General features: G+C 34.0%; 1 protein-coding gene and 2 non-coding genes across 3 annotated transcripts in view; 2 read left to right on the top strand and 1 right to left on the bottom strand.

Moving 5' to 3' along the window:
- LOC100749250 (ras-related protein Rab-37) overlaps window positions 1-4,400 on the bottom strand; it is a 177,784-nt gene extending 173,384 nt beyond the window's left edge. Inside the window, exons 1-2 of the mRNA XM_003491166.4 lie at window positions 4,256-4,400; window positions 4,086-4,184 (exon numbers count right to left, since the gene is read on the bottom strand). The gene's annotated coding sequence lies outside the window, so the exon portion shown is untranslated. The remainder of the gene's footprint in view (window positions 1-4,085; window positions 4,185-4,255) is intronic.
- Window positions 4,401-12,327: 7,927 nt separating this feature from the next.
- On the top strand, window positions 12,328-12,400 carry TRNAV-AAC. Its single transcript has one exon. It is a non-coding gene; the product is annotated as a tRNA-Val (tRNA).
- Window positions 12,401-12,812: 412 nt separating this feature from the next.
- On the top strand, window positions 12,813-12,885 carry TRNAV-AAC. The gene has a single exon. It is a non-coding gene; the product is annotated as a tRNA-Val (tRNA).
- Window positions 12,886-22,296: the final 9,411 nt, after the last annotated feature.

Below are 22,296 nucleotides of genomic sequence, written 5' to 3'. Positions count from 1 at the left end.
ATCAAGGTTTTTTTAATTCTTCAAGAGTCACATTTTACAATATTTTACATTTTAATTCTTCCTCTCAGAGGTCAGACTCATCAATTACGTCATCTGATAATTATACTTTAATATTTATTACACTTCAACTTTCATAAAGTTATATATCATAACAGTTGTTCATGACTTTCCTCAATTTCCATATTATGGCAATTAATTTCTATTCAGTTAAATCTTTTCGTCCTGATATTTTCTAAACCTTAATGTACCTACTACATACAACTCACGATATCGTTGTACCGCAAGAAATACTAATTTCTGTCATTCGGTTCAAAATAATCACGGAATACCTGAGCAAACGAAATTCCCAGTACTTCAGTATCCGAACATTTCTTTTCTATATTAAGCTTTAATATCTTAAAATAAATAATCTAATTTAAATGATCTAATCGAGGTGCAAAAACGCGACTGGACGTTGGCACATTGACGTTCAAAAATATCTTGCACATGAAATCAATGCTTTCTCTTATACACGTTCATTCCAGATAAAAGATAGTAAACGTTGCGTTCGATTATTAGCTTTCTGCGTGTTGTTAGTACAAATCGATTGAAACTTTCGCAAGCATATTTATGAGCACAGCGCAAGTATGTAAGCTGGAAGTTGATGAGCCGTGTGTATCGTGCGACGACCGAAATAATTCTACGTCGCGATCGTTTCGGAGCATCGTCTCCGGCGACTGCTCAAATAATAAATTATTGAGCCGCATCGCATGCCACATCGTGGCCACGTCGATGCCTCTCCGGTGAAAATCGATTCATCGACTCACCGTCCCGCCATTCAGAAGCTTATCCGACGTGAATCGCTGCGACGTGTAACGGACGTCGAAAAAAGTACGGGTTAGGTACATCCTCGATAACAGGACACACGGCCATGTGAAAGAACCTTTTTTCATGCCTTTGTTCGTTGCTTTTTTTCATAGGTATATGTCACGGTATTCCTGCTGTTTTTCGATGCGTACCTTTTATATTTTATTCGTATGCATTCGATAAAAAATAGTGGAAAATATTTCGAATATTACTGTTCTCGTTCTTGTAATTCATATTAAACAAAATATGTTATATTTTTGTGATCGTATTAGTAGATCGATTGGAAAGTTCTATTGTCACATCGTTTGTATATTTATAATTTTGTTTCAAGATTTTCACAAATGAAGGTATACATATGTATGTTTGAAACGTCAAAACACATGCAGTATTTAAGACAAGCTTTGAAATAGAACAATTTCTTCAATTTTTCGACAGATAATTTCTCCACCAATATATTATACAAATCTTTTATACGTCATATTTTGAGGATTGAAACATACATATAAATTAAAACTCAATTTGTAGATATCTGGAAGAAAGTAGAATATTTATATAAAATCATATAACTTAATGCAAAATAATGTAAGTTACTTGCAATGTAACGATACCAATTGAGCGTTAGTGGATATGCCTATTGATCGACAATTCACCAATAATACATTGATCTGTATTAAGCCATTGATTTGTCGCAAGAATACCGACTTCTTGACGTTTCTGCCGCCATTCAAGACCGATAACATCGCATCGGATCTATTATAAAATCGTTTAAAATCGTTAAACGATCCTGCATAACAAGAGCAAAAAGTGCAGCTATTTCCACTCATTCACGTGACAATACAATACGCATTGAACGCGTTAGATGGTCTCAATAGTATTGCGATCGTTCCTTCGCGGTGCCGCGAAATTATGCCTTCGATCATAGAATTATGGGATCCGACCGATCGATAAATCAATCCCATATGGGGAATGCACGTGGGCAACGGAGAACGAACGACCCTTCGCCGACTTTTGCGTTCAACTCGATCAGTTTTCACGCTCTACGAAAGCATCGTTATCGTTTCTTTGTTCTCCTGCTTTTAGCGTTTGTAACAATAAACACGTTACGTACAAGTAGATTGCGGATTTTTATGTACCTACGCGAAATTTAATGATGCAAAAATGTATAGTATCGGGGAAAAACATATATAATACAGTCAAATATAGTATCTACTTGATCAAATATTTAGTAGGTAATACAATTTTCCATCTACATCTGATTTCTTAATTTGCCTTCGTGAAGATATGAGTTTGCATAGATAACCGCAGTCACGTAGACTACAAATAAATAAAACAGAGAATTTAAATGAAACCTTACGTGAAAATTAAAGTTTGATTCTATTAGAAAACAATAGTCGAGTATAATGAAGGTAATTTCAATTTTAATAGGTTGCATTTGGAGATTAGTTGATTAGTTAACAGCAAAGGGATTATTTTTACTTCAGTTTGAAAACTACTTTGAATTTGCATACCTTAAATTTCGCTTAAACTTTGGAAACGTGGGCTTAAAGCGAAAATATAGAATTGTTTAATATGAAATTGTAGAAGATTTCCGAGAAAGTCGAAACTTTCTAGTACAAGATTGCTAAAAAGAACTGGAATATTCTTGTCTTAGGCCGCCTTGAGAAAGCTACAACTTTCTTGTCCCAGGTTTTCTAAGAAAACTAGAATTCTACGGTCTAAAATGTAGAAGTCCAAGAAAACTGCATCTCTAGTATTATATATGTCATATATATACATTCTCAGATTGTCTATGAATCTTTCCTAATAAGAGAACAATATCCTGTTATTAAATTTCCAAAAATTCTATTTGCTAAAATTGCAGATCACTCTAATCTTATATTCTGCAAAAATAATATCGGATACGTGCGAAGCAATCAACGCTGAGTTAATACCAAAAACTCATTATATTTGCTAAATTGATAACACAATTCTAATAATATTCTCTGCGACATTACATGATTTTAAGGAGGATTGTATATTTTTTCAATCCATAACAAATTATAAAGCATTCCATGACAAAACTATAAAACACCTTTGTGTAAAATTTCCATATACGAAATTTGATATAAAATTTTATTATATTTTAATGTTAAATTAATTCCAAAAGAATATTCATATATTTTCTATATTCATGTATATTTTGTATTGCTCTACCCATATTGTATTTTTGTATATTCATTGTGTTGAAATCACCAATGGAATTCTATTTTTCCGGGATCGTTAAGTTCCAATTCTTCCAATATACGGACCGATAAAATGTTTCGTCCGTAGTATTTTCCATCTGTGATAAAAGAACCTCATGAATTGCGGTAGAATTTACGATTCAGTCTTCTTTTATTCGTTCGAATAAGCAGGAAATTACAGGGCCGATCGCAAAACACTGTGGCATTCAAAGCCTTTCGACCAATCGATAAATCAGTTCCATACGCGGAACGCGTGCGGTTAAAGGTGCATTTGCACTATGCGACAAGCACACGGGTAAATAGACTTGCCATATTAGCGCGTGAAACATCATACATGTGTGAAAAAAACAGTTTAATTGGAAGCTTTTAATTCAAGAAATTAATTCAATTTTTCGACTATTTAGGATATCCTTAATTATATGTATATCAGAAGTTTGTACTTCATAAATAATAAATACATACATTGTAATATGTACATATAAATAATGAATAATTATAATAAAGAGTTATCCTCATTAATCAAGTTATTTCAAGTAATTTGAAAGCGTATGCTAATATATTGACTTGAAATATCCTTTCATATTTCAAATAAAGTTGGTGGTCTCTTATGATAATTATTTCTTAATTTGAAAGAAATAATGATTATTAGCTGAAGTAATGTTATGTATAATTCTATGATTACTGATATTGGTCCATTAATTGGTTCACTAACTTCATATATATCAATCCATATTTCATTAGATATATACACATTATTAATATTATTTCTGGAAGCCAGATTACTTATATTCAAACAATTTCAACTCACATAACCTATTCTTTTATATATAAAAGCTTGAAATCAAATTATATATCAAGTAACTTGATTAATGTGAGGATTAATGTGAGGTTATAATATCTACACTTACATATAAATAGTATATTACCCTTTTCCAGAAAAATAAAAAGCTAATTATTTGTTCTAGTCTTAACAAATTCAACTTCAAAATGTTTAACCTAAACAATAAAAACAATTACCTTTCTTTACACCTTAAATCTTCATGAAGAATCAAAAGAAATATACAAGAATTTTCCTTCGAATAATACCAGCAATTCAGAGACACCTTGCATTTATTCCTAATGAAGAAATAACAAAATATAGATTAATCCAAATAATAACAACTATTACTTTTATACACGTTTAATACCTTCGTTCAGAAAAAAAAAAAAAAAAAACGAAAAACAATCCTCTTCTACATAATATCAGCAGTTCACTGACACCTTGTACATATTTATTTCACCTCTAATAAAACGGACGAAGCCAGGATACGCAATAGATCAGTTGGTAGCATCACGAGGGCACTTTAATTGGACTCGTTAGTCTCGATAATCGATGAGACTCGCAGCGCGGCGAGCGAGGTCTCGCAAACCGTGAACGGTAACGCGCGAAACGCTGTTAAGTCGTAGGCGCGTTTACACTTTCGCCGCTTAACAGGATTTAGCGGACCCTCGCGAAATAAATCTCGGTTATTTCGGTCGTGGATCGCCGCTGCTCTCCGGCCTCGTCGCACTCTGCTTAGGGAAACTCGCATAAATTCCCCCGTTAGCTCAATAGCCTGCGTTTCTCTTCCGAATTATAGGTTAGGTTACATCCGTGAATCATATTCAATGTGACAAAATCGCGAGCACGAATTGCATGCATACTGTTAGTCGATATGTTCGGTGAAATTTGTATAACGAGATGGATAGTGATTTTGAAGAATTTTGTGTATCGCAGAAAATTTGGTGAATTGAAGATTGTGTGAATGCTGTTATTATGATCGAGTGTGTGTTATTACAAGGTATTTGTTTGTTAATGTAACATTTTATATTGGTATAAGAGATTTTCATATTGGAATTTTTAATTTTAATTATTATTATGAGCGTTTTGGAATGTGTGAATGAATTATTTAATAGGTTTGTCAAGTATACGCATGTAATGAACAACTCTTCCAATTTAAACTAATTCATTGATGAAACCATTCTGTTCCTATTTGGATATTTTTTCCATATAGCAGGTAGTTTACGACTAATTCGCATTTACAGTTTAGACTCGAGCACGCTATATATGAATACTTCTATTGTGTTCGAGTGTGTATGATTTCAAGGTATTTTTATTTTTATTGGCGTTTCTGCGTTGAATTTTAATGCTACCAGAAATCTTGCATAGTTAAATATCACGTAACAAATACTTTCCGCGCCAGACATCAAAACAAATAAAAATTTTATCCAGCGGCTAAAAATTTATAGCTTTCAAATAAACAATACGTCAATTAATAAGTACCTATTAAAATAAAACAAAAGATAGTCATTTCTGTCATCCTAAAACTTTTTATTATACATCGCGTAAAAAGCAACATTTGCATACGTCACATGTCAATTTGACACCTGAATCTCAACTAATTCTTACAATTAGATATCTTCAGAACATACATTCCCTTAATATACTACCAATTGTTCCCAAAGAGGCACTTCAAACCGGAATCTTGCCATTAAAACGGGGTCGCGGTATCCAAAGATGAGAAGAATCAGCGCTAGTCGCTTTCGATCGCAGTAATTAAGGATTTTCCGGTGGGAAGCGAAGCTAACGAGCTGCTAACGAGCAGCTACGCTCATCATAATCGAAGCTGGACGATCGTTCGCGAAGCACATCGATCGCAAAGAATCGTGAACCATCGTCAACCAGTCGAGAAAACTAGTCGAAGTGTGGTTAAGTCGATGGAAAGTGTCGCGAACGTCACTGATCTTAATCTAGGATTACCGAAGCCGGTTTATTCGCGACAACTTCTATCTTTCTCTCTTCGTTTCATCGAGGTTTCTCTTTTCGTTCCGGGTTGGCTCCTTTGCCGGCGATCTTTCGTGGTCCACCGACTGCACCCTTCACCTTGCCTGTTTTCTCTTGCTCCCTTCCTCTTTCTGTCTCTCATTTTCTCGGGGAAAAATCTGCCGGTGGTGCACGGTTTTAATGAGTCTCCTTGAAGCCGGCCGCTCTTCTGCCAGTGGCGTAACACTTCCGGTGGCCTTTCCGTGCTCGATTCGCACTTTATCAGCTTGTTGTCGAGCTCTCTTGAATGGTTTTGTAATTTTGAACAGAGATACGAATAATTGTTTATGGGATTTTGACTAACGATTGAAATATAGATTTTTGACATGTGTGATGATTGGTCTGTGGATTTAGGCGAATTATGATGGTTGTTATGATCACAGTGCTTAAATTACGATGATTATTGTGGTAGATTATGATGATTAGATTATCGATTTATGAGGATTTATAGTTTTATAGACACGATTAAGGAAAGGGAATATAAATAGAAATTTGTTTCGCCTTCTAAAGATTGTAACACGAGTACTTTATTTTGAACGTTTTGTATATTTTTGTACATTTATATTTGCCATAAATACATAAATATTCACAGCATTTGAGGTTTTCATTGTTCGTGGTTTTTCTTTATTCCAATATGTGGCCTTTTATATTATATTTTGTATGAATGGCAAGAATTAATTAATTCATCACAGTTTAAAGAGATTAGAAATTCTTAGATACTAATTCAGATAGAACTGTTGAAGTATATTTTGAAAGATAGTTCAGACTTCACAGAAGATCGATTGATTCCAATATTGAAATTCGCAAATAATCATTGAAATAATAAAAAGAGTGCCTGATACAATTTAAGTAGTATTCCAGGGAGGAATATTTGATCTTAGCTGATTTCTATCGAGTCTTTCACCACATGCTACGACACTGTCGCGACTCTTGGTTACCTCTTCTCTGTTCCTCGCGTCTTTTTTCCATGATCCGCCTCCGCAGTCCGCCACAACCTTCTTGGGTCTTTCAATATTCACGTGGTTGCTCGAGAACCACTCTTTCGTAGAAACATCTACGCCATTCCACCATTTTTCTAGATCATATACCGCTTTCAACAAAGAGAAGCGGAAAGTGTACGCGAATATTCTGAAGTATTTGAAATTTATAATTCACTGATATTCTAATGATAATTTAATTATAAAACTCTCGACTTATACATCTATAGAATATAAGTTACAATTAAAATGATACACCGAAAATGATAACTCTATGGAGTTGTGTCTATACCTGAATAAAAGAATCGAGAAATAATCTTGTTAAAAGTTCCTGGATATTTTCAGTAATTATAAAACAGGAAGATATTAAAAATGTATTATCATTTGGTAGGTTTGTTGATTTTAAAATCTCATTGTAGAAATCGTCGTATATTATCTCTATTAGACATGTACGACTGTTTTATAGATAAGATAATATTATCTAATAACTTCATTTATGTATTATGTATATATTTTTGTTATATGTAACTTGTTGATAAAACATTTACAAACCTAGACTCGTATCCCATTTCTTTCAACTTTTATTATATAACATGCCGATATGCGTCATTTTCCTGATTCTTGCACAAATTCCAGTGTTTCCGAATTAACCTGAACGTTCAAGCAGTAATTTTCTTCTCAAGTTTGTACGAATTTGTTTGCACATTCGTAATTGTGATGGTCTTTAGAACGCAACTGTCTAAGTAATGTCGTAAAATATAAAAGCATCTATAAAAGAAGAGCATTGCTTCAATGCAAAATTGAAAGGATACACGACCAGCGAAAGTTTGAGATCGCTGTGTATTTTATATTTTATATAGTCCAAAAATTCGAAAAGAAATCAATTTAGAATTTCGCCATCTCAGACAACTTTTTAGTAAAAAATTGTATCGAAGTAAAGGATATTGTCATTAACAGATTGCAAACTGTTGTAATTTTATATCTTTATAAATATTACTAATCAAATGGAGCGTAAATGAATCAAAATTTGTTTCACCTACTAGATATTACAATAAACTCTCTACTTTGGGTATTTTACATATTTTTGCATATCGCGTGTATTCTATAGATTTCTATACATTGAAATTCTCCAGAAATACATAAGCTTCTGCAGTCTATCGATTGATATCTGTAGCATTAATTTCGAATTAATAATGAAACTAATACGTATATCAACGGAGATACAATTGGAAAAGAAGATGGTAACCAACAAACAGTAAGATATGATCTAAATGTACTTTCGTACCATTCAAAAGATTTAATATCTCCGTAAAATCCTGACCCATTTCTCAAATAATCACGTTAAATACAACGTTGAACGATTAGCTCGGCAAGCTTCGCGTATCATACTCGACAGAGTTCGAATTCAAGCATCCCAGAGCGGTCGAATTCCGTCGACGACGAAACGATGGGATTCCAGGCCGGCTGACAGCCTCGAAATCAATTTCCAAATGGACGCCGGGGATCCAGCGTTTCGGATCCCGTGGATCGAAGGCGTCCGCGGCATCCTACGATTCTGCTCCGCGAGTTGCCACACGAATTTGTCGAGCGGAAATACCGCCTTTTATCCCGGTTGCTCCTCTGTCTCTGTCTCTTTTTCTCCCTCGTCCGTTACTTGGAACGGCTCCAAAAGTGATTTGCATCTAACGAAGCCACTTTGTTCTCGCGCGACGTGGCTTTTCTTCCTCGACACCCGGCCATCCAAAACGAACTGCCACGTAAATATCCGAATGGAATAGCTTCATGGAGTAACATTGCCGTGAAAACGAAATAAAACTATTTGGAGAGTCGAGACAATTAATGATTTAAATGTCCGAAAAATTGGAAGTGATTTAATAGAAAGAAATGTAAATTCCATGTGAAATATAGCAGAAAATGTTAGAATCGTTGATATGATTTCTTCATTCTTTGTTGAGAATGTTTGAGGAGAGGCTCGAGATTCGTTTTACTTTCCTGTGATCGAAAATCTTTCCACGTCCGGAATCGATAGGTTCGTAAGTCGACTGAGAAACTGAAGAATTATTCATGGAAAAGTAGCAGAAGACAATGTACTCACTAATGAAATTTAATATTTTAACCAATACTTGTCTATATAAATATTCATCGAAATCGATAATTAAATTAAATCACCAAGTGGTAAATGACTTTCAATTAAAATTCTGCGCAGCTTTTTTTAAAACAGATACAATCTGCAGCAATTACAAGATACTATTTCCAAACAAGCATCAATACAAAAATTGTGTAAGTCTTCCGAATAATTCTTCTATCAATAATTAATTTAAAACAGTGACACTGGTAATAAATAAATAAATATATAAGTAATAATAATCTTCTCTGATTCATATTCGCTATTAGAAACTCGAAATAAACAATTTACCATTAAATCGGTATAGTTACCTGCCCAGAATACCAATTACATAGTTTCTGAACTCAAAATGAGTCACTTTCGGGTCACTAACCACTATAGTGCTAAGGCATCGATCGTCGAATAACGTAACCGGGAGTTAGCCTCGCCGTGGTTGGTTAATAACGCGGTCTGCTTCACAGTGAATTCCTCGTGATCCAACCCCAAAGGCGGCCTGGCCCGTCAGTCCTGCTACGTTTTATGTCATTGGGCTTTACGGAGCTTTCACGCTAGCCAGGAGGGTGGTCCGACGCTCTTCAACAGTGGTCCGAGCTCTTCTGTTTATCGACTGTTGCGAGTCGTTTGCCACCGACGCTTATATCACCCCCACACAACCTTTTTATCTCCTTTACACCCTTTTCATTCTCACGAGTTGTTGATTCTTCATACGAAATTTCAAGCCTCCTTTAATGTTGAGTGGTTGAGACGCGTTGCGTTGAATTGTTTCAAAATATTGGAAGATTTATACTTTAGAAGGTTTTTTTAAGGATGATGCAGGCTGCTATTTAACGATGATTGGGATGAAATAATTTAATGTGAAAAGGTAAAACTTGAATACACTGTGAGATGTGAAGTTCTGTTTTAGAGCATAGATGCTGCGAAAAATCCTTATACAAACTTTTTACGTATATATTATGTGTGTTTTACGAAATAATTTGAAATCTCGTTGGTACTGTAATGAGATCTGACTATCATGATTTGATCAAATTAGAAAGTAATCTGAAAATATGTACTTATACAAGCTACATGATATTTAGTGCAGGTATTTATATACGCTTTGCAGAGCTCGCAAAAATATTCAAACAATCAATTAGTAAGCCTCAACATTCGATGAGGTCATCTTCAACAGCTATTCACGTTATTAACCCTTTACTAAATATTTGTCATAAATATCTTGTAACTTCAGATTGGTTTTAAATCTGACTAACGTAACTTTGATTTAATCATAGATCTTTCTGCATTTGTAGAAAATTTGAAAGTGCAAAATTGCACATGTAAAGAAATACGTAGAACATTCAAAATATAGCTTTGTTCATAATATTTGGTATTTAAAACAATTACCTACCGAGATTCTACTTTTTTAATTATATTTTCAAAGATATTAATTTGCACAAAAATCCACGATCCAGTCGTTACAATACTAACGAAATTCCTAATTACTTTACATAACACGCATGATGTTATTATACATAAAATTGTCCTATAACAATATATTTTCGTGTGCCATTGTATCGTTTCCACGTACGTATACATACAGCACGTAATACGAGGAAAATCGAGCAAGACGGTGGAGCGCGAGTCAATATTTACCAGGAGACCAGAGACGTGGCAGATTTTCGTCCTTCCGCTGGTAAGATCCTCGTACAGCGAGTCGAAGGATCGCGATGGCTCCCATGGATAGGCAGGAGGATGGGGTGGGGACAGGATACGCCAGGTTTTCGGGACGAGAGCGCGAAGAACGCGTGGGAGTGGAGGGTCGTCAAGGACAATAGAAGGCCCGTGAAAGGATCAGAGGAACAGGACGCGGTGCTGGTCCACCGACGTGTGTGTCGGTGATTTGGTGCGCGGCGCTGATTGGTCGGCCGCCGGGTGGATCTTCGATTTACGATGCTGCTGTGCGTCGAATGACACGCGGCTTCCTTCCAGCGCCGATTTCGATTAACCCTTTCGCTATTCGCAGGTAGCTACTCGAAAACTGTGCTATATGGGACTGTCCTAACGCGTGGGAATGAAACTGTGAAAAGAAGAATTATGTGTAAGAATTGGGTAAAAACTTGTTGGTTGTATTAGGAATTTAAATATAGTAGTCTTTGTAGTAGAATTACTATACTACTGGTAGTATAGTATATTTATTTATTTATTTTCGTTTTATTTGATTTATTACGTATAATTCCAAATTATGTTATACGGTGTTGTTTTAATGCGTGGGAAGAGGAAAATTACATGCAAAAAGCGGACAGATTATGTTAGAGTATCACGAATTTAGTATATCACAACGTATGTTGCTTAGAGTTATCTAAATTTCTTGATAAAAAGTATGTCATTTTCTTGTACAACCCTGCTTATAATTTTTTAGTTGACGCATTGAAAATAAATATTAAAAGACGAGAAGATGTTGTGAATTATATTCACTCATAGACTTTTATAGTACAGAGGCAATGCTCTGTCAAATTCTTGGGAAACAAGAAAGGAAAGAAGGATATTATTTAGTAATTATTTTATAACTGTATTATATTCGCTACCGCTATGTGCGCGTATAAATTTTGGTAAAAATATACTCAACATGCTGGTACATATAGAATTCAGTCAGATGATTACACAGGAAAAATTGAAGGGAAAGAAAGAATTGCGAAATTATTAAAGTTCTAGCTGCTTGATTTTTTGAAAATAATACGTATGCATTTCATGATCTTGATACGCAATCAAGTTCTACAGAACAATTGTTACTTTATGTCATAAATATCCACGAAGTTTAGTTACAGAATCCTTGTAGAATTTGGAGGTTATGTCTGTACCATAAGCGCGTTAGAATTTCTAATTCAATTTTATACTACACTGCATTCCTTGACGGAAGCTTAGAAATACGGTTTCAAAGGATATTAAAGATCATTTCATGGTATATGAAAAAGAATTTTAATCTAATCTTTTATACATAAATCCATATCAATCTTTTATACATAAAAACCAATAGTGCATGTTATGAATTTCATGCGTTCAGATAAATATCTATCTATACATTAAAAAAGGACATTGCTCATATTTTACAATAGCGTCGTACTTTACTTCATTTAAGAAAAAAAATCACTAAAAAGGAACTAGGGAACTAATTGATCGTGATTAGTAGTTTTCTACAATTATTTTATATATATCGGAAGCGTGTTTATATTTACTTCGTCAAATTTTAGCTATAAAAAGAAAATGAAAAATAAATGATTGATAAATAAATTTAAATAAATGCAAAATCCTGGACTGTCTCTAGTGAACAACCAGTATCTGGTTTCCGTGGTGTAGTGGTTATCACATCCGCCTAACACGCGGAAGGTCCCCGGTTCGATCCCGGGCGGAAACATTTTTTTTTATTTTTTTTAGTATCTACGTACCAACGTCTAAAAGTATCAGTTGATTGTAGTGTAATTTTAAAATACGATCAACATCATTGTCTGCTATATTTACCACGGCCGCCTAAAATTTTAGCTTTAAATCACTATTTTATCGATGTTTCTTCATATTCATTTATTATATTAAAAGTAATTTCAGTAAATTTTTATCATTATTTGTTCATATCTGATTTTTAATATGATATTCATGACTCACACTCTTTAAAAATTTGCAGCCCATATTTCATAGTATAATGTACTTCTAATTCTAAAATTAAGGTTAGAATCATATACGATCAAGTAATAAATAGATTTAAGAAATTTTTTAAATGAAAATTTAATATTCTCCGCAAGGGCGGTGTTGAGAAATTGACGCACAAGCGTGTTTCCGTGGTGTAGTGGTTATCACATCCGCCTAACACGCGGAAGGTCCCCGGTTCGATCCCGGGCGGAAACATTTTTTACCTTTTTTTGCATTGAATATTTTGTAAAAAAATATACACAATACACAGTATACAGATTACTTTTAATTGGAAATAGAAATAACGAAATTAAAGTGGAAGTAATTAAAAACAATAACCGTGTAACGTAGTTTATCGTTGATGTGTGTCGTGAGATAATTGTGGTAAAATGAAATTTTTAACAATCTTAATATATTTGGAAATATTTCATTAACAAAATATCCACGAACTTCGGTACTTTGAACATACAACCACTATTCTCTAGACTTTTTGATATTTCTTGGATTATTTTTTAGAATTTTCAGTATCAAAGCGATGCGATTTAGCGCTCCTCTCAGATATTTTACAACATATAAGAAAATTTCCTGAACCTTAATTTATTACCCGTACGCTAATATATTGACGAATTTATTAAAAAGTCATAGCTTATACCAAATTCGAAAATTTCATTAAAAACAGCGAGGTGCAAAGATAAAGCAGACAAAATACTTTCCAGCGTTTTAAAAACGCACGTCCATGCCTCATACTTCACATTAATGATGTTTCACCGGCGGCATATAAATCTGTAGCACTGAAAGCTTCATTTATCCATTTCGCCGGCACTTGTTCCGAATTTTCTGTGAAGAAGATTTTAATGTCCGACATATCGCGACGTGACTACGCGAAATTAAACCATTAAACCGTTCGTAACTACATAGAATCCGATGTTAAAGGGATTAGGTGTCCTATTTAATATTTTTCCTTGAACATTTATAGAAAAACAGCTGATTTTAAAAAAGATTTTGGAGAAGAGAGTTCCGTTTAATGCAAACTCTTTCCTATTACTTGGCGCGTGAAGCTTTAAATTCAAAGAAATAATTCTGTGAGCTACTTAATCTCTTCTTTAATACATTTAGTATATCAATTATATTTTGCTAGCATTTTTTAGTGCATTTAATTCAGTTTATTCACTACTACTAATACCACTAATATTCGCATCGTTTCTGAAAATAAATATATTTCTCCGTAACCTTTACTAACGAAAAATTACGTTTTATCAAAAACAACGAGTATCGTAATATCGACACGAGTATAAAACCAATTTAACAACAGTTTTGAACCGGTATAAAATCTATATAGAATCCTTCTAGAAGTAGAACAGAACAGATATCAAATAACTGGTGAAACGAAAAATAAGAAATAACAAAATATGGCAATGATCTGTCAACCACCGCATCATGGAAAATCTTTATAAATCTCTTCCTTAATACATTAGTCATAGCATGTGTATTAAATTTTTACATTTACAAGTGATTTTTCGTCCTCTTAGTCTCTGGATGCTATAAGTAGTATTCACATATTTTTGTACTATAACTATTTCTTATCTTATAATTAGACCGAGCATATTTATGCAAACTCAGTTTGCCAAATTCATATTTTGAAGAAATATCCTAGAATCCGAATAGACACTTGTTTCGCTTCTGAAATATTCTAATAGATACTTTACTTTAGATAATTTTGCGCATTATATGCATTCTGCATATTATTGTATTTTTAAATTTCTCATAAATGTATAAATATTCACAGTTCATTCATAACCGTTTCAGCCAAAACTTTATTGACAATTAATTTTGGAGCCTTCCCAACTCCTAGGGAAAATTCCTAACAACCAGCCTACGTCTTAAGAAGCGCTCAAAATCATCGACAAAATTCAAGCCCGCGAATTATTCAGAATAAGAGCATCGTCCAAGCGAACGTATAACGAACAACAGTGACGGGGTGGTTTTCGAGGGTGCAGCGGAAAGATATCGGAAGGAAAATCGGGCCATGAGCCAACCAGCGAATCTGGAGGCCGTTCAGCGTATCGAGGTCACGACACGTTATTTCGAGACCTCTTTCGCGTCGGTGCTGGCTACGATGAAAGAGCCCCGCGATGATTAACTGTGATCAAGGAAAATGCTGGTAAACCGGAAGCGAGTAATGAAGAGAAAGGTTGGAAACAAATCGACGTCACTTATCAGAGTACTAGATAGACAAGTTGAAGAATGTGAAGGCATTAAATACTCTCGATTTATAGGAGAATTAAATTAAAAAAAAAAAGAAAAATGGAAATGAGTATCTATACGTAAAAATATCTACAGTGGCTCGAAAAGTATTTGTTCACTTGTCATAGAAAACTTTTTCGTGTGTATTTTATTATTTTATCATGTGCGTTAATTAAACAGATATTTCGAGAAAAATCTTCGGTCTCCTCGAGCCGGAGCAAAATTTTTTCGAGTCCTTACGGCCCGGTCGTGTCGGTCCGAAGTGAGCGATTTTTTCAAAACCGAAAAACGATTAAATAAACGTTACATTCCTACATACATAAATAATACGATTCGTGGAAAAAACTTGTAACGTTAGTTAAAATATTCTGAAATTTGATTACCTATCACTGTAATGAGACGCAACTACTATCATTATATAGGCAAAATTTGAGTGCGATAGTAGAAATATTGTGTAAGAGTTTTTGCATTTACTGCAAGCTTGTATTTAATAAAAAATTAGTATACGAATAATTAATATTAGTATACACAATAGAGATTTTCACCTTCAGCATGTTACAGGTGTTTAAGGACGTTCCATTGAACAGACCGAGACTTATTAATATCGTGCATGATTGCCTGTTCAAATATCTTTACGATCTCTACAAAACATATTTGTACTACATATACTAAACATCTTGTAACGTTTGTATACACTTTTAGAATCGTCAAACATATTACCAGTAAAATTCCTGACATTTGGATGTCATTACAGTACTAACAACATTTCAAAATGTTTAGTATAGTACAGATAATGTGTTCATAGAAGATGCGAACAAGTGTACGAATACTTTTGCCAGTTATTATGCAATGATTAGGCTGCGGATTTTCGTGCATTTATAAATGGGTGGGGGAAATATCCACAATAAAGAAATGGTTTAACAAATAAATTTCACAACGAAAATGAAAAATTTAATAAAAGTTATATTTTTCGGAAAGTCGGTTCGAGATTTAAAATCATTAATCTTTGGAAGCACTTTTATTTTTTTAAAGTAGAGGATCCAGATAAAGATATTGTTCACGCGAATGTTAAAAACAGTAGAAAATAGAAAATCGACGACATGTAATCGAGTGAACGAATAAGAGAATTGGTGAATTTACTTGAAAATGTTATTTAATACGATAATTAGTTTCATTTTATTACGCCGGTGTTTCAATAATCGAAGAACAATCGTTTCATTTGTTGATTCGGACAAGAATTATTCATCGATATTACAGAATATTAATGCGGTAATTTGGTAAATTTGAACATTGAAAATAATTCGATATTATAATTCCAATAATTTATTCAGAAACTATCGGTTAGCATAAAACAAATGTTATTGTTATATACCAGACAAATGTTATTTCTATATAACAACAATAAATATGGTAGTAAAACACGTAGGTATAATTGGTATAGTTCTATTCGTTAAGATTTTGTTATTATGGAAAAACGTTTATAACATATAGTGCAGACACTTGTACCTTATTTTCCCAAAATATTTCTCAATACTACCTGTCACGTTTAAATACAATAAAAAAAGGTAAAAAATATCTATCAAAAGGAAAAATATAACAAAAGTACAGAAAAGAAATAGAAGAAAAATAAAAAGAAAATATATTTATTCTTCGAGCTTAATAGATTCATCCTTGAAGAATGATTACCATGACTTACACAAATTGCGTATCGAATGAAATTTAAGGCGTGGCATCAGTATGATAATTTGAGACGTTAAAAAAACGACATTTCGGCTGCACCAACTTCGTGTTATTATTAGAACTGGAAAGAAATTACAGCGTATCAGCCGGTTATCGATGATCACAGATTCACGACCTCGTGAAACGGTTCACCAGCTTATCGGAAAGTAACGCGTTCGACGAGTCTTCGAGGCCTCGATTACGCCTCCTCGATCGCCTTGAGTCACCCCGTAAATATCGTACCGCGATCTTAATAAACCAGCCCGGGGAACCGTTCCTGCTTTTATCAATCGAACGACGCGCCCGGCGATTTGTGGAAGCCGATACGACGAAATACGTGAGCCCACGACGATTCATCGATTCATTTTTCCGCCTTGTTACGATAAAGCGGGAATTTACGAACTTGCGCCTCTGCGTGAAGCTTTCGGTCGTGTTTCTTTTGCAGTTGTACGTGTAATGCAATTTCGAGGTACCGTTCTCCACTTTGTTACGTTTAATATGGCTGAAGCATCCGAAAAAAAGAAAAGAATTTAACATGGTACTATATCAGAATTTTCATTTATCCGAATTTATCGTAGAAGATAAATAGGATTCTTTATCCTGGAATGAAGATTCTTTGAAATATTGAAAAGAAATGAGAGGTGCGTTGTTCTCATAGTTGCAAAGAAACGATAGAATTTCTGGACTATAGTTGACAAATAAATGATTATAATTACTAGACTGCGAATTTTTCTGCATTTTTACGAAACTTAAAGTCTCAGATATACTGAGAACGCGCACGATCTACAAAAATATATAGAATCTGCGATATTCATCATACCTTTCCGAATATCTACACTGTATATCTAATATTTAACAGGTAAAGCTTCTTTCTAGCCAGGTACCATTTTTTGAATTATTTATAAAAATACAAAATACAAGTGAGAGGTGCGTTGTTCCCATAGTTGCAGAGAAACGATAGAATTTCTGGACTATAGTTGACAAATAAATGATTATAATTACTAGACTGCGAATTTTTCTGCATTTTTACGAAACTTAAAGTCTCAGATATACTGAGAACGCGCACGATCTACAAAAATATATAGAATCTGCGATATTCATCATACCTTTCCGAATATCTACACTGTATATCTAATATTTAACAGGTAAAGCTTCTTTCTAGCCAGGTACCATTTTTTGAATTATTTATAAAAATACAAAATACAAGTGAGAGGTGCGTTGTTCCCATAGTTGCAGAGAAACGATAGAATTTCTGGACTATAGTTGACAAATAAATGATTATAATTACTAGACTGCGAATTTTTCTGCATTTTTACGAAACTTAAAGTCTCAGATATACTGAGAACGCGCACGATCTACAAAAATATATAGAATCTGCGATATTCATCATACCTTTCCGAATATCTACACTGTATATCTAATATTTAACAGGTAAAGCTTCTTTCTAGCCAGGTACCATCTTTTTTTAATCATATTTATAAAAATACAAGTTTGCATAAATGTCCGCAGTCTAATAATTTCTTAGTCACTTATGGCATTATATATGCTATCACAGAGACATAATCGAATCTTTTCCAAGTTCATCCTTGATTCCATCGGCCGCAATATGGTGACCAGCCCTCAGCGACGCCAACAGGCATTGATTTCACGCGTGGGCCAGGATGTCGGGATATCGATCGCGCCCCCTGCGACGTTTCTCGCCTTCTTCACTTCGTCTCGATCCCCCTAAAACCGTTTCTCCCCGTGTATTTCATCCATTTTTTTCCTTTTTGCCATGTGATTTTTAATCTCGAGTAATTGGAAGCGTGATCGATGAAACGAAGGTTGGATACGTGTGCGAAGAGAACGATTTCACGCTTGTATTGGCAATAATTTTTCATGTGTTTGCTGCAAATTGAAGAATTTTTGTAGCTATATACGTAGCGTGTAAAAAGGTTTATGTTGGTTACAATTTCTAGTATTTCATGCGCAAATTTTCCAATTTTTATTACGATTTGTTGATTATAGTTCCGCATCCTCAATTTCAATTTTATTAGTATTATACTTGTGAAAAATTATTAGAAAATTATGGACAAAAATTGTTATCTCATACGGACAAATTACATACGTTTGATATATTGAACTCATACGTTCGATATTATATTCGCGATCTTTCGTTTTTCACGTCTATATCCGTTGCATCTTTCGATTACTGCTTTGATACTTTTGAAAAATCATTAGAAAATTATGGGAAAAAATTGTTATTTCATACGGACAAATTACATACGTTTGATATATTGAACTCATACGTTCGATATTATATTCGCGATCTTTCGTTTTTCACGTCTATATCCGTTGCATCTTTCGATTACTGCTTTGATACTTTTGAAAAATCATTAGAAAATTATAGGAAAAAATTGTTATTTCATACGGACGAATTACATACGTTTGATATATTGAACTCATACGTTCGATATTATATTCGCGATCTTTTGTTTTCCACGTCTATATCCGTTGCATCTTTCGATCGCTGCTCTGATGCTTTTGAAAAATCATTAGAAAATTATGGAAAAAAATTGTTATTTCATACGGACGAATTACATACGTTTGATATATTGAACTCATACGTTCGATATTATATTCGCGATCTTTCGTTTTTCACGTCTACATCCGTTGCATCTTTCGATCATTGCTCTGATTAATCTTGTAACAGTCTTTCTAATTTAGATTCTCGAAATTGTTTATTTAATTCATCGCGAGTTTGTCAGTAGAATTTAAATAAGGAAACTGTAGCAATGTCGACATAAATATCATCAATTTATTATACTTCTATAATTCCTGTAAATAGATTTCACAAATTTTTGAAATTCTAATTTTAGACGAATATAAAATTCTGATGAATTAATCCTTTTCCTGATAATCTTGGTTAATTATTACATTTCGTGTGAGGACCCTAAGTTATAATAACCGAACAGGTCCGTGAACTGGAAATTTTAACAAGGAAAATTTATTCACATGACGTAAGTGATTTTTAAAGAAAAATTTACGTACACCGATTAACGTTTATATTCTTCAATTATATTTTGAAACTGATAGTTCCATAAAAATTGCAATTGATCGGCTCGAATTCTAATTGTGAACGACTTACGTGTGATAATATCAGAAAATAATATAATTAATACAACAGAAGCTCGATAATTCGAATCTCAAGGGAAGAATTGAAATCTTCGGGTTATGGATTACTTTCGACCTATCGAAGCTATTCGTATTCAAATTCAACTTACAGAGGCTTCATAGATAGATTAGGTTTCCCGGTCTATAAATATTCAAAGACGTAGAGGCGCGTAACAAATCAAACGATTACGCTTTTGACTCGACTGACAAAAGGCGATCAGTTTGATCAGCAGCAAGAGCAAAGACGCGACGAAAGACAATATGTACATAGTTTTCGTGCAAAAAAGGGGGGACATGGTACACGTTAACTTACAAAGGCGAACTTCGATTTGCATAGTTTGAGCTTGATCTAAATTCGACGATTAAAATAACGCATTTAAACGTGAAGAAAATAATTCGACATAGAGAAAATTTATATTTCGACTTAGAGGGCTTCGCTCTCGAGTCACAGAGGTTTCAGTTACCAACGTCCTACAGTAGATTTAATTTTTGCTAAGTTTCGATCTTTTACCGGTTATTTTATGACTGAAAAAATTCGGTCGTTCGTGTATGGTAATACAACGCGATGGATATTTATTGCAGTTACAGTGCGCGCGTTGCGCTCAATATTGTTCGCTCTCAGTGCGTGAAATATTAATGGTGCGTTGAATTTATTCGTTGCTACGGTGCGAAATATTTCAGAAAATTTTACATGTGCAAGTTGAACGTTGAAAATGCGTTTATAACAGCGACAAAACTGGAAAGCTTCACAACTGTTTTATATTTTCAGATACGTAGGTTTTCACAGTTTATGCGAAACGTGTAAAAACTAAATTTCCATTTTATTGGCCACATAGATCAGGCACCTGGTCTTTAAAGTATTTATCTCTCAAACTAAGCAATATATCTGTTAAAAATGCAATTTAGCCACTCTCAGAACGATAAATCGAACAACGTCGCATGATATATCTTGCGGAAAAATAATCCAATAATCGTATGGAATCGTCGATCTAAAATTAATTTTCTAAAAACGTACACCAATTACTCGTACGTTGATCTATAATATATCTTTAAATCTGTATCACGAAGAGATTACACCTAAGAATACTTATTTAAATATAAAATATCCAATCTGTTAAGTATAAGAATTTACCTTGAAAACGCGTTCTAATGAAGATAACAAAGATTCTCAATTTTGTTTAAGCACGATCATACGAAGAATCGAAGAATCAAGACGAAACTTCGCTAGATCACGTTCTACGCTCGCCATGTTGACGGAATGCGGTCGAGATTCCTGCATAAATTTCCAAACACCCTTTACTTTAGTGACCCACGAGGTTTCCATACAGACACTATCGCAATTAATAGTCGTCAGTTTTCTTAATGTTATCGTACCAAGTTACAATGAAAGAAAAAACATCAAAACTTCGGCTGTAATCTGTTTAGCGAATGAAGAAAACGTGTAAAGCAAGCAGCTTTCAATGTAGATACATATACATACGTATGAAACGGATAGGTCTTGTAAAAGTGTGTTTGAAGCTGATTGGAATTATAACGCGTGTTTTACGAGTGTTTCCCCGTAGTTTAGCTTTATCATCCTTTCTTGGAAAACTTTTTATACGTCTGACGAACTCGTGTTCTGAAATTTTGATAAGTTAATAAATATCTGTTATATGTAATCGTAATCACTAAGTTATTCGTGTACATCGTTATTTCACCAATGAATAACCAATGAATAACGTAGCAAATAGATATTAAACAATGCTGAAGATACGAAAAATAAAAGAAATTTTTAGCGGTTAGCTAAGGGAACCCTACTCGATCTCAAACGTATTGGATGAATCCTTGAAGTCATTGGGATATTTTTTAATTTCTACAAGTTGTTTACAATTTCCGAAAGAAATATCTAAATTCTTAATTCTCAAATATTTCTTTCTCTGCTGTTTCTTTTAAGTGAATGTATATATATGACGCAATTGAAAAATTTTAGAAATTAAAATTTATATGTCGATTAACTTAATGCCACACGGAAACATTAATCGTGCAAATCGAACAAATATTGAAAAAAATACTATTTTGCTACTACCGTTTACTACTTTACAGCTTCGAAGGATCGAGGAAACCCGTCCGTATATTAAAAACAGCGCCACGTTTCCTCAAATTAATTCGTACACTACTTTCTTAGCTACGAGACAGGACATTTCTAAGAAAAGCAAGTAGAAATTCCAATATTCCTAGCGTTAATTATTCATCTGACGAGGTCGATAGTTCGCTGTCTCATTCACAATGATCAACTTTTCATCTTGCAAAGTCAATAACGATTAATTTTCATCGTCAAGTTCCCGATAATCCGACTTCCGTGACGAGAGGAATGAAACGCATAAAGGGAGAAAAAAAGGGAAGGTAAGAAACAGGCGGAAGAAGGGAATAAAAGAGGAGGAATTAATATTCCTGGACGGGAGGAAGGCCGGAATCTCGAATCGGCGATATATTTCACGGCGTGGCTTGGACTTTCGAGGCGAGCCGCCGCCG

This window comes from Bombus impatiens, unplaced genomic scaffold (assembly GCF_000188095.3).
Source record: "Bombus impatiens unplaced genomic scaffold, BIMP_2.2 scf_0525, whole genome shotgun sequence".
Taxonomy (NCBI): domain Eukaryota; kingdom Metazoa; phylum Arthropoda; class Insecta; order Hymenoptera; family Apidae; genus Bombus; species Bombus impatiens.
Note: the sequence above shows the minus strand (reverse complement) of the source record. Positions and strands in the feature narration are given on the sequence as shown.